Below are 14,088 nucleotides of genomic sequence, written 5' to 3' on the forward strand. Positions count from 1 at the left end.
TGCTGCAAACTGTGATGGTGAAGATCTCAGATATCAACGGGTATGCCAGGAGATCGGAGGTGTAGGTAATGCCACTGTCGTTTCATCCTAGGCTGTCGACGCTCGAATCGTTTTCGTTCCACGTACTACCGGGGATCACTCGCGATCTTCCTGCAAGGGCATTGAGCACCCAAGAGTGGAGCATACCAGTTAATCTCGTTCTCGCTGATCCTACCTTCCATCAACCTGGTTCCATCGACATGATACTTGGAATGGAGGTCTACTATGAACTCGTCCAAGAAGATTGGGTACGTCTTGGTCCAGTTCTACCAATGCTGCAGAAAACCCGTACTCGGATGGGTCGTTTCCAGCAAGGTTGGCTCATTTCCGTCACCCACAATCAGCTTTGTCCACGTCTGCAGTATCAGTTCGCTCGAACATCAATTGGTAACTATAATCGTGCCAATCTAGCAGTACCCTATCCATCGAAGAAACGCTTTGCGAAGCGCATTTTGCAGCTACAACTACTCGGGATGATACAGGACGTTTCGTAGTTCAACTTCCGAAAAGGTCGACCGTCCTCTCAACACTCGGAAACTCCAAAAAGATTGTAACTCGTCGTTTTCTCGCTCTGGAGCGACGCCTGAACGCTAATCCATTGCTGAAGAAAGTGTATTCAGACTTCATCGAGGAGCATCATCGGCTGGGACGTATGGAGGAAGTCACCGATTCGGAAGAACTAGAGCCCAATCCTCTTTCGTATTATCTGCCCCACCATTGTGTCGTTAGACCTGATAGCCTGGCTACCAAACTTCGGATAGTATTTGATGCTTCGTGCGCTACGGATACCGTAGTATCCCTCAACGACGGATTGATGGTTGGTCCCGTCGTTCAAGACGATCTGGTGTCGATCACTTTACGGTTCCGGATCCCTCGGTACGTGATTGTGTCGGATATTGTTCCCGACCGTGTTCCTTCGGTTCTCTACACACTCTCTCTGATACTGATCGTAAAGATATATCTGATAGCCAGAAATCAATACAAGTCAGTCCAAAATATACCTTCAAATCGAACGCATCTACCGTGTTTTTCTTACAAAATAACAGGTGAGTAATTAAAGTTCAAGTGACCGTTTTCAAACCCCCCAGTTTCATCGCGTAGTGTTAGTCGCAAATCCGAACAAGGCTTTTGAGTATTTTTTTTGTGTGTGTGTGAGCTTTCAAAAGGGTTTGGAACTCGGGTCTAATCTAAACATTATTTTCTAAGTTTTATTCCTCAGGGCAGAGAATTATTTTTTAGAACGATCGAAGTGTGCTCTGCTTCAAAACGGACGCAAAAAAAAAATCTGCCGTCGAATTGCTCGTAAATTATGTTTTTGTCGCGTTTTTTTCAAATTTTATCTGAAGATCATTTTCCAGTTTTGAATATCGATAAGTTTTTTGAGGAATAGTTTTTGTTTTTGTGGCCGAAAGAAGGTTTTTTCCAAGTGCATTTATGACCGGTATTTCATTGGACAAGGTTGCAAATACTCATTTCAGCTAAAAAAACGTTTTTCGGAATAATATAACCAAAACATGGTATGATGACATGTTTTACTTGTAACTTACAAGAAGAGGTTACACAGTGTGCGTTTGAAACATAAAACCTGTTAATTTTGCTTTCTATGAGTCACAATCAGTGATTTGCTGATCACTGAGTGAGTGAGTGAGTGAGTGAGTGAGTGTGTGAATAATCGCTGATTGTGACTCTCATTAAGTGAAATAAACAGGTTTAATATGTCAAACACATTCTTTGTAAATTCTTCTTGTATCTTACCAATTCAAAATATGATCAGAGCATCTAATTATTTCATAATTAAAAAAAAAACATTGTTTTAGCTGAAATGAGCATTTGCAACCTTGCCATCGAAAGTTTTTTTTTTTATTCAAAGTGTTTTTATATTACTTCATACGCAAAGTTTGCGATTTTCAGAGTTGGTTGGAAATGTTATCTAACATGAAGCTTTAGTGTGATAATTTATTAGCTAGACAATTATCTTAGAAAAGGGTAGGTGGATAGTTCCGTTAGAGCACGGCAGTATGAAAATTGAATATAAGTTGAAAATGAGCGAAGGGCCATAAATGCGACAATACAAAGTCAAACACACACCTTCATGATCACTTTCAATAGTCTGGAAAATTTAGTCAAGTGAAAGCATCAGCACATTTCTTTAATACTCTGGAACAGGGTTGCTTCCACTCACTTGCTATAAAAAAATGTTTTTCTGGATTATGAAATCATTAGATAATATAATGATATGTTGTACTTTTAAGTAACATAAAGACGGTGTAAACTATGTGTTTGACTCATAAAACCTGTCAATATCGCTTTCAGAGCATCACAATCAGCGATCTTATGATTCGTGAGCGTTCACTCTGAGTGAGCGCTCACGAGTCGTAAAATCGCTGATTGTGACGCACTGAAAGCAATATTGACAGATTGTTTGTGTCAAACATATACTTCATGACCTCTTCTTGTAACTTACAAGCATTTTATAATTAGCATTATACTATTTCATGATTTCATAGTTCCGAAAAACATCTTTTTATAGCAAGTGAGTGGAAGTAACCCTGCTCTGGAATGCAGTCGGGGTTAACGGAACAGGAAACCTTTATTTTTGCATTCGCAGTTTCGACAAGATAGGGTGAATCTTTACAAGCTCGACAATGAACAATGGCTTTCCCATAGAAATTTCCATACAAACATCAAATGGTTTGTGCCAATTCAGTTTCTTACCAAATAAGTTAAAATTTTGGGACGCTAATCAGGACCCGATTTGAAACCTTTTGAACACTGTGGAGCTGGAATTTCAAATTTAGCATCAGTCTAATGCGGATATTGAACATCAGTTTCTGGCAAACATGAATTCCTCAGATGTGAAGGTGACTAAATTGACTATCTTAAAAGATTTCACAAATAAATACAATTTCAATATAGCTCCAGTTTCACGGTGACAGATTCCAATGCATCATCAATGTTTTGAAAAAATCCATGAGTTCGAGATTATCCTTCCACTTACTCATACGGCACTTTATGGGATCAATTTTGACACCAAATTCAGTTTCAAGCAACACTCGAACACATCCCCCAATCCCGCATCGCATTCCAAAGTCCCTCAATAATTCAACAATTTATCAACGCCATCACTTTGAAATAGTGCCAACCGACCGCATACCTCCATCGAACACCGGAAACGGACAGCAGAATGAAAACCACAAACGAGAACGCGATAACCGCAAAAAGTGTTTCCCGTCCTGTCGAATGTGGTGGGTTGGAAAGTTTAAATATTTCATCGGTCCACTTCGACATATTTGTGCCCTGGTCTGCAGGGTAGCGCAATGCCGGCACTCCATTTTCGACCTCTAATAATGGACAACTAGTGTTTGGAAATGCATTCACTCAACACACCCGAGCAGGTTCACAAGTTGTGACACTACGGGAACCATAATTCGAATGACATCCCGGTGGTTATTAACATTAAATTTTCAAACTGTCCTCCTCCCCCTCCCCTCCCCCCCCACACTATCGAAGCCGTCTGCTGGTCAATGAAAAACGAACGATGGACATTCCCAACCCTGTGGATCGATGGACGGATGGAGGTAGTTAAACAAACATGACAGCTCGGCCAGGAGCCGATGGGAAGTGCAAAACCACTCGTTAGCGGTAACCGCAAAACGAGGTTAATTGAACTTTGTGACGCTGTGTGTCATTAAGGTGACAGGGGATGGAGTCGAATAGTCCATTAAAACTTACCCACGGAAGATGTTCAGGATATTTACTTGAACCACCCATTCCGGTTCTTCAGTTTGGGAGACATAAATCACCGATTGAGATGTCCTGTAGCTCCTGCTTTATGCATGCCTGCATAAATCTGACAAATCTTTTGACAGACTTTCACCCGAAGCTCACGCGCTGACTGGTGGGCGATCTCCTGCTGTGGGGGAAAATCTCTTTCTCCGGCTTCCCATCCATCCAGGTGGTAAAGTTCATAAATCAAACGTCAAAAGCATTAGGATGATTATGCTTTGATCTGGGGAATCGTGTGCATGGATGGATGAACGCCACCAAATAGCTTCACTTCATATGCCGATGACGATGACGGTGACGGGTAGCGGCCGTGTCCCTTATTTCGGATTCGGGAAACCCTATAAAGCTGCTAGAGGTATTTATGGGCTGATATGAACATGTACCAGGCATATGAAACGATATGGGGAATCGAACAGATAGGAGCCAGTGGGGTGGGAGAAATGCTGGTGTTTGGTATTTGGCAATGAACATTTATGACGTGTGATGTGTAGGTACGTGCTCCATGGTAGCGGCAGGGGAATTTGCGCGCTGGGATTTTTCGGTACGCTGGGAAAAGACCGCACTGGATTGAGGGCCATAAAATGGTTGATGGGGTGTCCAGAGGCGTGTGAACCTTTCTATACGATTGGTGGCTTTTCTGGTGAGGTATGACGGGAATGATTGTTTTATGAAATGTTCAAATGTACACATTAGACATGTTCTGATTTTAAAAATTGTCCAGGTTTTAGCTAAAGAGGAACTCAAAAAACTTACAGGTTATGTACTTGGGTAACTCTATACCTCATAGACACCTCATTTTCAGTGATTCATTGTCACAAAACCCTGTAAAAGATAATTTGAAATTAATAGACAATGAAGAATCACCGCATCTTGTCGAAACAGCGAACGCAAAAATGAAGCCTTCCTGGTCCGTAAACTCCGACTGCATCCCAGCTAAAGTATAAAAGAAATGTACTGATGCTTTCACTTGAATACCTATTCCAGACTATTGAAAATGATGATAAATTTTTAAATCCGTATTTTCATCAGCACTTATCAAAAAATCAATGAGAATCTGCAAAATCTGGAAAATCTTGATGTCAGTCCGTCGATCGGTGGTAAAATTCAGAATCCGATTGCACGATTGAACGGCTAGCTTCACTTCATATGCGAATGATTGAACACACGGCACATACTACGAAGTGGTTAAAATAACTATAATTTGACTTGGAAGCTGCATGCCCGACCCTCATCCCCCGCAACCAGCACCCGTCAGTGAAGCAAGGAATTTCGAAGATGCACTCAACAACATTCAATTCGAGTTCTCGAATGTCTTCAGTTCTTTCATCGCAGACGCAGCTATAATCTCCGACACAATAAGAGACCGTACCAGCAGCTTATTTTCTTCCAACGTCACCTCATGGAGATCTGGCAAAAAATGAGAGTTGACGTTTCAGTTGATACATCTGAGCTTGAGGTTGAGCTTGAGCTTGATTGACCGCCCAGGGTTGCTACTCTGTTACTGCCAGATCAGCTGTAATTACACAGAGAACCAATAGACGATGCTTGGGACTAGCAATCATCCTCAATGTGTAAAAACTGGTGATCTTAAATTAGGCAATACCAGCGCCGGCCGCGCCCGAACACAGGTCCAGAAAGTAATGGGAAGGATTGTGTTGACATGACACTCGCTTTGATGGAAGCCTAGAACACCTCTGCACTTCCACGAGGAATCACTGGGATGTTGGATAAGAGAGTTGGGTTTGCATCAGGGTTCGTTTTGGTAAACGATAAGCTGAATTGATGTCCTAACGATCATATAACACGAAGGAGCTTGGGACTAAACCCATGGACTTCTGCTCAGTAAGCAAAAACGTTTGCCACTAGGCAGACGAGCACCTTTTTAATCACCGAGTTGCTGTTATTACCATGTAGTCATATTAACAAATAAAATGATTGACGAATCTTGAATGTGGATGGGCCTGAGATTATACTCATGATGTTCTGCTCAGTAAGCAAACACGGTTGCTCTAAGGCCACCGAGCCCCTCATATCACATAATACCGTTGCTCAAATTTGTGTATCCATTCAAACCCGGAACCAACCACAACAACGAGTTTCGCAAAATACACGATACACAAGCGATTTTACCATAAATCTCTTTGATATGTAAGGACCTGGGACCACGTTTTTCTGCTCAGTAAGCAGGCCACTGTAACCGACGATCTTTCAAATCCGAAAACTAAAAACTACGAAAAAGTACTTAGGCCTTCATTAAGTTCCACTTTCACGCGACGTTCAATGACAGGGTCCTATCCAGGATTACATCTGAAAAATCCAAATCTGGCAAACGCCCACCTAAACCTGTTCTAATCCACCTGAAATGACTAACGAATGGAAGACTTTGACTACCCAGCCATGCAATAGTCTCATTCCGTGCCTTATGGCAACTTGATGATTCTATTGCGCTCATCTTTTGGCACCACCCAGGGGAGACTTAGTCCTGTACGCAATGCTTAACTTATCTCCATTCCACTCAGCTACTCGCAATTTCTTGTGATATAGTGGGCGGAATATTATTATATGAGACAATTCAATGCAGACGTCTTTCCAAATTTGGCAGATCGACAGGTAATCGGTGAGTTACCACGATAGTTGCTATTCAACAACTCGACAACGTCCCATCGTCAACGCCTGCTATAAGAATTTCCCATTGCAGACGCCAACGAAATGACGTCATCGAGCTATCGATCAACTACCCTGGTTATCGCCTGGTACCGATGCTAGGAGGCGAACTGGAAGAATCGATGAGCTACCTCTCCCCCCGTTTCAGTTGATACATCTGACATACCAAATATTACAGTCTCCTCTATTACAGGTGATGCTTCCGTGAGTATCCCTGTCAGTAACGGTATCATTTCAAGCGCTGATACCAACGCAACGCCATCACCTACTGTGTCAACGGGCACCAGTGTAATTGGCCACGCTACCGACCACTCCTTCATTACCGCCAACACCGCTACCTCCACCACTACCGCCACCTCAAACGCTTCCATCAATTCAAGCATCACCACCATTAGTACCAGTAACTCCTTCATTCCGACTACAAGATGCTCCACGTTTTCAACTCCCAAGGCCTACCACAACACCAACTCCACGACAAGAGCTTCAACGTCTTCAACCCCCAAAACCCACCACAGCTCCGCAGCAAACTCTACCACGTCGTCCAAAGCCTCTGCTTCCCAATATCAGAGCCACTCTGGTATAAATGGATTACTATGTTACTATCAAAATCTTGGTGGCATGAACATTACTCTTGCTGACTATTCGCTAGCGTGCTCGGATGAGGCATACGACATATATGCTTTTACGGAAACCTGGCTCAACTGCAACACACTTTCCACTCAGATTTTTGGACGTGTATATACTGTTTTCCGTTCTGAGCGCACAAACCTGACAAGTACAAACAAATCTGGTGGAGGTGTGCTTTTGGCTGTTCGTTCCAACTACAAATGTCGGCTATTGCAACCACCCAACTGCACTTCTGTCGAACAGGTATGGGTGAAACTTTTCGTCCCTGGCTTCACATTATTCATCTGTGTCATTTACGTACCTTCTAACCGTGTCACCGATGCAACTTTGATGTCTAAACATTGTGAATCATTGGCTTGGATTACCTCACGCATGTCTTTGGCAGACAACATCCTCATCCTGGGTGATTTTAACATGCGTTCTGTGAACTTGATTCAAAGTTCATCGGATTACCTGCTTCCCGACCTTATGAACCTAGTTCAAAATCAACTCCTTGATGATTATAGTACAGCGGGACTCATCCAGCTTAACTCTGTCTGTAGCTCCAACCATCGCTTGCTTGATCTCTGTTTTGTTAGCCAAGATCTCAATCACGATACTACTGTTTCTGAAGCTCCAACCCCTCTTGTTAAGGAATGCCGCCATCATCCGCCTCTTCAATTGTTAATAAAGGAATGTGTTCCTTATGAATTCATCCCTGTCACCGAAGCCACTCGTTATACATACAGAAAAACTGACCTCTCGAAAATGAATCTATATTTATCCTCTATCGGTTGGGAGTTTAAGTTGAAGTCTTTACTTTTGTCGTAGCTTACGCCATAGATCAGTTCACCCCCAAAATAGTGAGTAAAAATCCTGTGTACCCACCCTGGTCCAACAACCTTCTTAAGCGCCTGAAGTCGGTTAAAAGATCGGCTCTTAAAAAACTGTCCAAGAATCGTAACTCCTACATACGGTCGTATTACCTAGCCTGCAACAGTAGATACAAACGGCTAAACAAGAAACTGTTTCATACTTATCTGCGTCGAATTCAACGTAATTTAAAAGACAATCCTAAGAAGTTCTGGTCATATATCGACGAACAGCGGAAGGAAATAGGATTACCTTCAACCATGAAGCTTTTCCTCCTAGAGCCGTTGTTAATCGAAAACAACTTTCAGATATATATATGTTCGGTACTTCCTGCTCCTCGGTTGATCATGGGAGATTTCAATTCCCACGGTACAGGCTGGGGGAACTGTATGATGACAACCGTTCTACTTTTATATATGACCTCTGTGATAACTTCAATATGACAATTCTTAACAATGGAGAAGTAACACGTTTGGCTGGACCATCCTCGAATGGAAGTAAATTAGACCTCACACTTTGCTCTAACTCATTATCGTTGGATTGCACGTGGAATGTGATCCAGGATCCCCACGGTAGTGATCACTTGCCGATCAAAATTTCGATTGCCAGTGGGTTCAATCCGTCAGAATCCGTTAATGTCGCGTATGACCTCACCCGTAATATCGATTGGACAACGTTCAAGACCGCGATAGAGGAAGCCGTGTCGTCGGTAGAAGGGCTTCCACCGTTGGAGGAATATAACTTCCTCTCCAATCTGATCTTGGACAGCGCGCTTCGAGCTCAAACTCGGCCGGTTCCTGGAACGTCTTTGCGTAGGAAACCGCCTTCCTCTTGGTGGGACCACCAATGCACAGAGTTTTATCGTTAAAAATCCGACAATCGTGGAACACCCGTGTATTTCGAAGCGCACAAGGCTCTTGAACACGAACTCAAGAGCCTCATCAAAGCCAAGAAACGCGGATACTGGCGGCAATTCGTGGACGGATTATCGCGCGAAACGTCGATGAATACGCTTTGAAACGCGGCGCGAAGAATGCGTAACCGTAATCGTTGGATTCTCAAGTTCGTGCGAAAAGTATGTCCTGATTCCGTGCCGACACGGATGATTCCTCGCGAAACGACGAATTCGGTAGACGAGATCAGCCAGCCTTTTTCAATGCTGGAGCTCTCACTCGTGCTCCTTTCGTGTGGCAATTCGGCTCCGGGGGCTGATAGAATCAAGTTCAACTTGTTGAAGAACCTCCCAGACGTGGCTAAGAGGCGCATGTTGAACTTGTTTTGTCAGTTCCTAGAGCTCAATATTGTTCCGGATGATTGGAGGCAAGTGAGAGTTATAGCCATTAAAAAGCCTGGAAAACTGGCTTCAGATCATAACTCGTATCGGCCCATCGTGATGCTGTCGTGTATTCGGAAATTGATGGAGAAAATGATCCTTTTTCGCCTCAACAAATGGGTTGAGACGAACCACCTTCTTTCAGATACTCAATTTGGGTTCCGTAGGGGTAAGGGAACGAACGACTGTCTCGTGTTGCTTTCCTCGGAAATTCAGTTAGCTTTTGCTAAGAAAGAGCAAATGGCTTCTGTGTTCTTGGATATCAAGGGGGCTTTTGATTCAGTATCCGTTGAATTTCTTTCAGAGAAACTCCACGCTTGTGGATTGTCTCCATTAATGAATAATTTTTTGTACAATTTGCTGTCAGAAAAACATATGAGCTTTTCTCATGGAAACTCTACAACTTCTCGATTTAGTTACATGGGTCTCCCCCAGGGCTCATGTTTAAGTCCCCTTTTTTATAATTTCTACGTCAGAGAAATTGACAATTGTCTAAGTGACAACTGCACGCTGAGACAACTTGCAGATGACGGAGTAGTGTCTATGACAGAGCCCAGAGAAGCCGACCTGCAAGGACCCTTACAGGATACCTTAGACAATTTGTCTACTTGGGCTATTCAGCTAGGTATCGAATTCTCCACGGAGAAAACTGAGTTGATCGTTTTTTTCTAGGAAGCATAGCCCAGCACAACCGAAGCTTCAACTTTTGGGTTAGCCGATCACTCATTCCATGTCTTTCAAATATCTTGGGGTCTGGTTCGATTCCAAATGCACCTGGAGATACCACATTGAGTATCTGAGACGAAAATGCCAACAAAGGATCAATTTTCTTCGAACAATTACCGGAACGTGGTGGGGAGCCCATCCACAAGATTTTCTGACGTTGTACCGGACAACGATTTTATCGGTTTTAGAGTACGGTAGTTTTTGCTTCCAGTCGGCGGCTAAAACTCACATCATCAAACTGGAACGTATCCAGTATCGTTGTCTTCGTATCGCGTTAGGATGCATGCACTCGACTCATACGATGAGTCTCGAAGTGTTAGCGGGCATGTTGCCACTCTCTGATCGGTTTTCGGAATTATCCCTCAGGCTCCTCATCCGTTGTGAAATTATGAACCCACTGGTGATTGGAAACTTTGAAAAGCTTCTTTAGCTAAACCCTCAAACTCGTTTTATGACATTGTACTACGTGTACATAACACAGGATGTCAGCCCTTCACATCATAATCCTCATCGTGTATGCTTCTCCGACTTCGGCAATTCAGTTAGTTTTGATTTATCTATGACGCGGGAGATTCGTGGGATCCCAGAACATCACCGTTCCATGATTGTTCCGTCATTTTACGCTGCAAAGTTTGGCCAAGTTGATTCCGCAAGATCGTTCTTCACAGATGGATCACTAATAGAGTCGTCCGCTGGTTTTGGTATTTTTAACGAATTTCATAGCGCCTCTCGAATGCTTCAAGCTCCCTGTTCCGTATATTATTATTATTATTATTATTATTATTATTATTATTTAATTTTATTCATCGGACTATTGTCTACATGAAACAACCTTAAAGCTAAAACAATTCAAGTTTTTCTAATCCGTGCCAAAAAGCGAGATGAAGATTCCCCAAATTCGAATAATTCTTCGACAGCCGTAAACGTACGCATCATAGTTGTTAGTCGTTCGTTGTAACCGAACGCCGTTCGATGGTACCGCGGTTGGAGAAGGGTACCACTTCGTAATGTTCTCGGTGGTACTCGGATATCCAACAGCGAGAGAAGCCTCGAGCAGTCGACCTCACCATTCAATAGCTTGGCAACAAAAACTGCTTGCTGATTTTTCCGTCGGTATTCCAGAGTATCCAAGCTCAGCAGATTGCAGCGATCAGAATACGGCGGGAAATTTTGCGGATCACGCCATGGTAGATTACGTAATGCTATCCTGATAAACTTGCGCTGAACACTTTCGATCCTCAAGCTCCAAGTCAACTGATGAGGAAACCAGACCAAGGAGGCATTTTCCAGGATTGGTCGCACAAGTGAGCAATAGAGAGCTTTCAGGCAGTGTGGGTCAATAAAGTCCTTCGATATTTTCGACACAAAACCTAGCTGGCGATTCGCCTTTGTGATCAGAGCAGAGCGGTGGAGGTTGAACGTCAACTTATGGTCCAGTTGAACACCAAGATCGCTGAACTGGTCGGTTCTTTGAAGAACCACACCGTTGATGGCATAGTCAAAAACAATCGGCTGCCTGATGCGGTAATACGACATTACCATACATTTAGGAATGCTGAGGGTAAGCTTATTCCGACGACACCAATCAACGAACAGATCCAATACCGATTGAAGACGAATGCAATCCACAGCAGTCCGCACCACGAAGTACAGCTTTAGGTCATCGGCATACGCAAGCTTACAGCCATCTCCAAGTAGAAGAAGTGCGTCGTTGATGTACAACACAAACAGCAACGGGCCAAGATTGCTACCCTGTGGTACACCTGACGAGTTCGTGAAATACGAGGAAGTACTGGAATCGAGTTTCACTCGCAGAGACCTGTCAGTCAAGTAGGAGCACAACCACGAAGTCAAACGGTCCGACGCACCGAGTTTGGATAGCTTTGCCAACATAATGTCATGGTTGATCGTATCAAACGCTGCTTTTAGATCAGTGTAGATGACGTCTATTTGTGCCCCATTTTCCAGTTGCTCAAAACAAGTCGTGGTAAAATCTAGAATATTTATGGTAACCGATCGTCCAGGCATGAAGCCATGTTGGTCACTAGAGATATAGCATTTGGTGTGCTCAAGAATGAAACCATTCACAATTATCTCAAACAGTTTTGATGCTGCAGAGAGATTAGTAATTCCTCTGTAGTTTTTAACGTCACGTTTATCTCCTTTCTTGCGTACCGGAACCATAAATGACTCTTTCCAGATTGCAGGAAATTTCGACTCTACAAAAGATTTGTTGAAGATTCTGCAAAGCGGCTCAACAAGCGCTCCAATGGTACGACAATACACTGCAGAAGGAATGCCATCTGTTCCAGGCGAGAAGGTACATTTCATTTTCTTGGCGGCATTAGTTACCATAACGGGCGTTATTTCAAAAGTGTTTATGTCAACAAGGTTTGAAGGCACATCCGAAACAGCCGAGACAAGTTCAGTCGAGGTGATGGATTCTGCGGCAAAAACCGACGAAAAATGAGCAGCAAAAAGCTCACATTTCTCCCCGCCTATCGACGATTCAACGTCATTGAAAAAAACGCTTGCAGGCATTGTTGAATTTTTCCTCTTCGAGTTTACATAGCTCCAAAAGCTCTTGGGGTTTCGCCTTAAATTAGTTTGCACTCGTAAAACGTACGATTTGTAGAGCGAAGAGTTTAGATTACGGTACTCGTTACACGCCAAGTGAAAACTACGCTTATTTGCCAGGGAACGGTATCGCCGAAGTCTACGTTGCGAAGCATTTCTTTTTCGTTTTAGTTTTCGTAGCAAAGCGGTGCTCCACGCAGGAGAAATAGCAGGCCGACGAATCGGTACGTTTGTATCCATCCAATTATTTAGCACAGCACACAACGTTTCAGCCATTTCATCAGCATTCAGTCCATCGAAAAGAAGATCCCAGTCAGTGACGGAAAGGAAGTCCATTAAAGGGTGATACGGTCAAAATTTGGTCAATATCAACTTGACGTATTTCTTTCAATGTTGCATTTAAAAAACCTGAACACCCCTCATTTTGAAGGTGTGTGTGTGTAGAATGTTGCTCCTATTTTGATTTTGGAATTCACTCTTCAGTTGTCAAAATTCCGTCCAAGCAAGAAGAGCAGCGTATCAAAATTTTGCTCGCGCATCGCGAAAATCCGAGCTACTCGCACGCAAAGTTGGCAAAATCGCTAAAAGTTGCCAAATCAACCGTTACAAATGTAATTAAAGTGTTTGGGGAACGTTTGTCGACAGCCAGGAAGTCTGGATCGGGGGGAAATCGAAAACCGGAAGCCGCTGAGACGACAAAGAGAGTTGCCGGTAGTTTCAAGCGAAACCCTAACCTCTCTCTCCGAGATGCCGCAAATAAGCTGGGTGTATCGTCTACAACCGTGCATCGAGCCAAAAAACGAGCCGGACTATCGACTTACAAGAAGGTAGTGACTCCAAATCGCGATGATAAACAAAATACGACGGCCAAAGCGCGATCCCGGAGGCTGTACACGACGATGCTGACGAAGTTTGACTGCGTGGTAATGGACGACGAAACCTACGTCAAAGCCGACTACAAGCAGCTTCCGGGACAGGAGTTTTATACGGCAAAAGGAAGGGGAAAGGTAGCAGATGTTTTCAAGCACATGAAACTGTCAAAGTTCGCAAAGAAATATCTGGTTTGGCAAGCCATCTGTACCTGTGGCTTGAAAAGCAGCATTTTCATAGCTTCCGGGACTGTCAACCAAGAAATTTACGTGAAAGAGTGTTTGAATAAACGTCTGCTGCCTTTCCTGAAGAAACACGGTTGTTCCGTACTGTTTTGGCCGGATTTGGCATCTTGCCATTACGGTAAAAAGGCCATGGAGTGGTACGCCGCCAACAACGTGCAGGTGGTTCCCAAGGACAAGAACCCTCCCAACACGCCAGAGCTCCGCCCAATTGACAAATACTGGGCTATTGTCAAGCGGAACCTAAAGAAGACCAAAAAAACTGCTAAGGGCGAGCAGCAGTTCAAGGCAAACTGGCTTTCTGCGGCGAAGAAGGTGGACAAGGTGGCTGTACAAAATCTGATGGCAGGGGTCAAGCGTAAGGCCCGGCAA

Source organism: Ochlerotatus camptorhynchus, unplaced genomic scaffold, assembly GCF_037179485.1.
Source record: "Ochlerotatus camptorhynchus isolate MF236.1 unplaced genomic scaffold, CSIRO-AGI_Acam_v1.1 ptg000290l, whole genome shotgun sequence".
NCBI classification, from domain to species: domain Eukaryota; kingdom Metazoa; phylum Arthropoda; class Insecta; order Diptera; family Culicidae; genus Ochlerotatus; species Ochlerotatus camptorhynchus.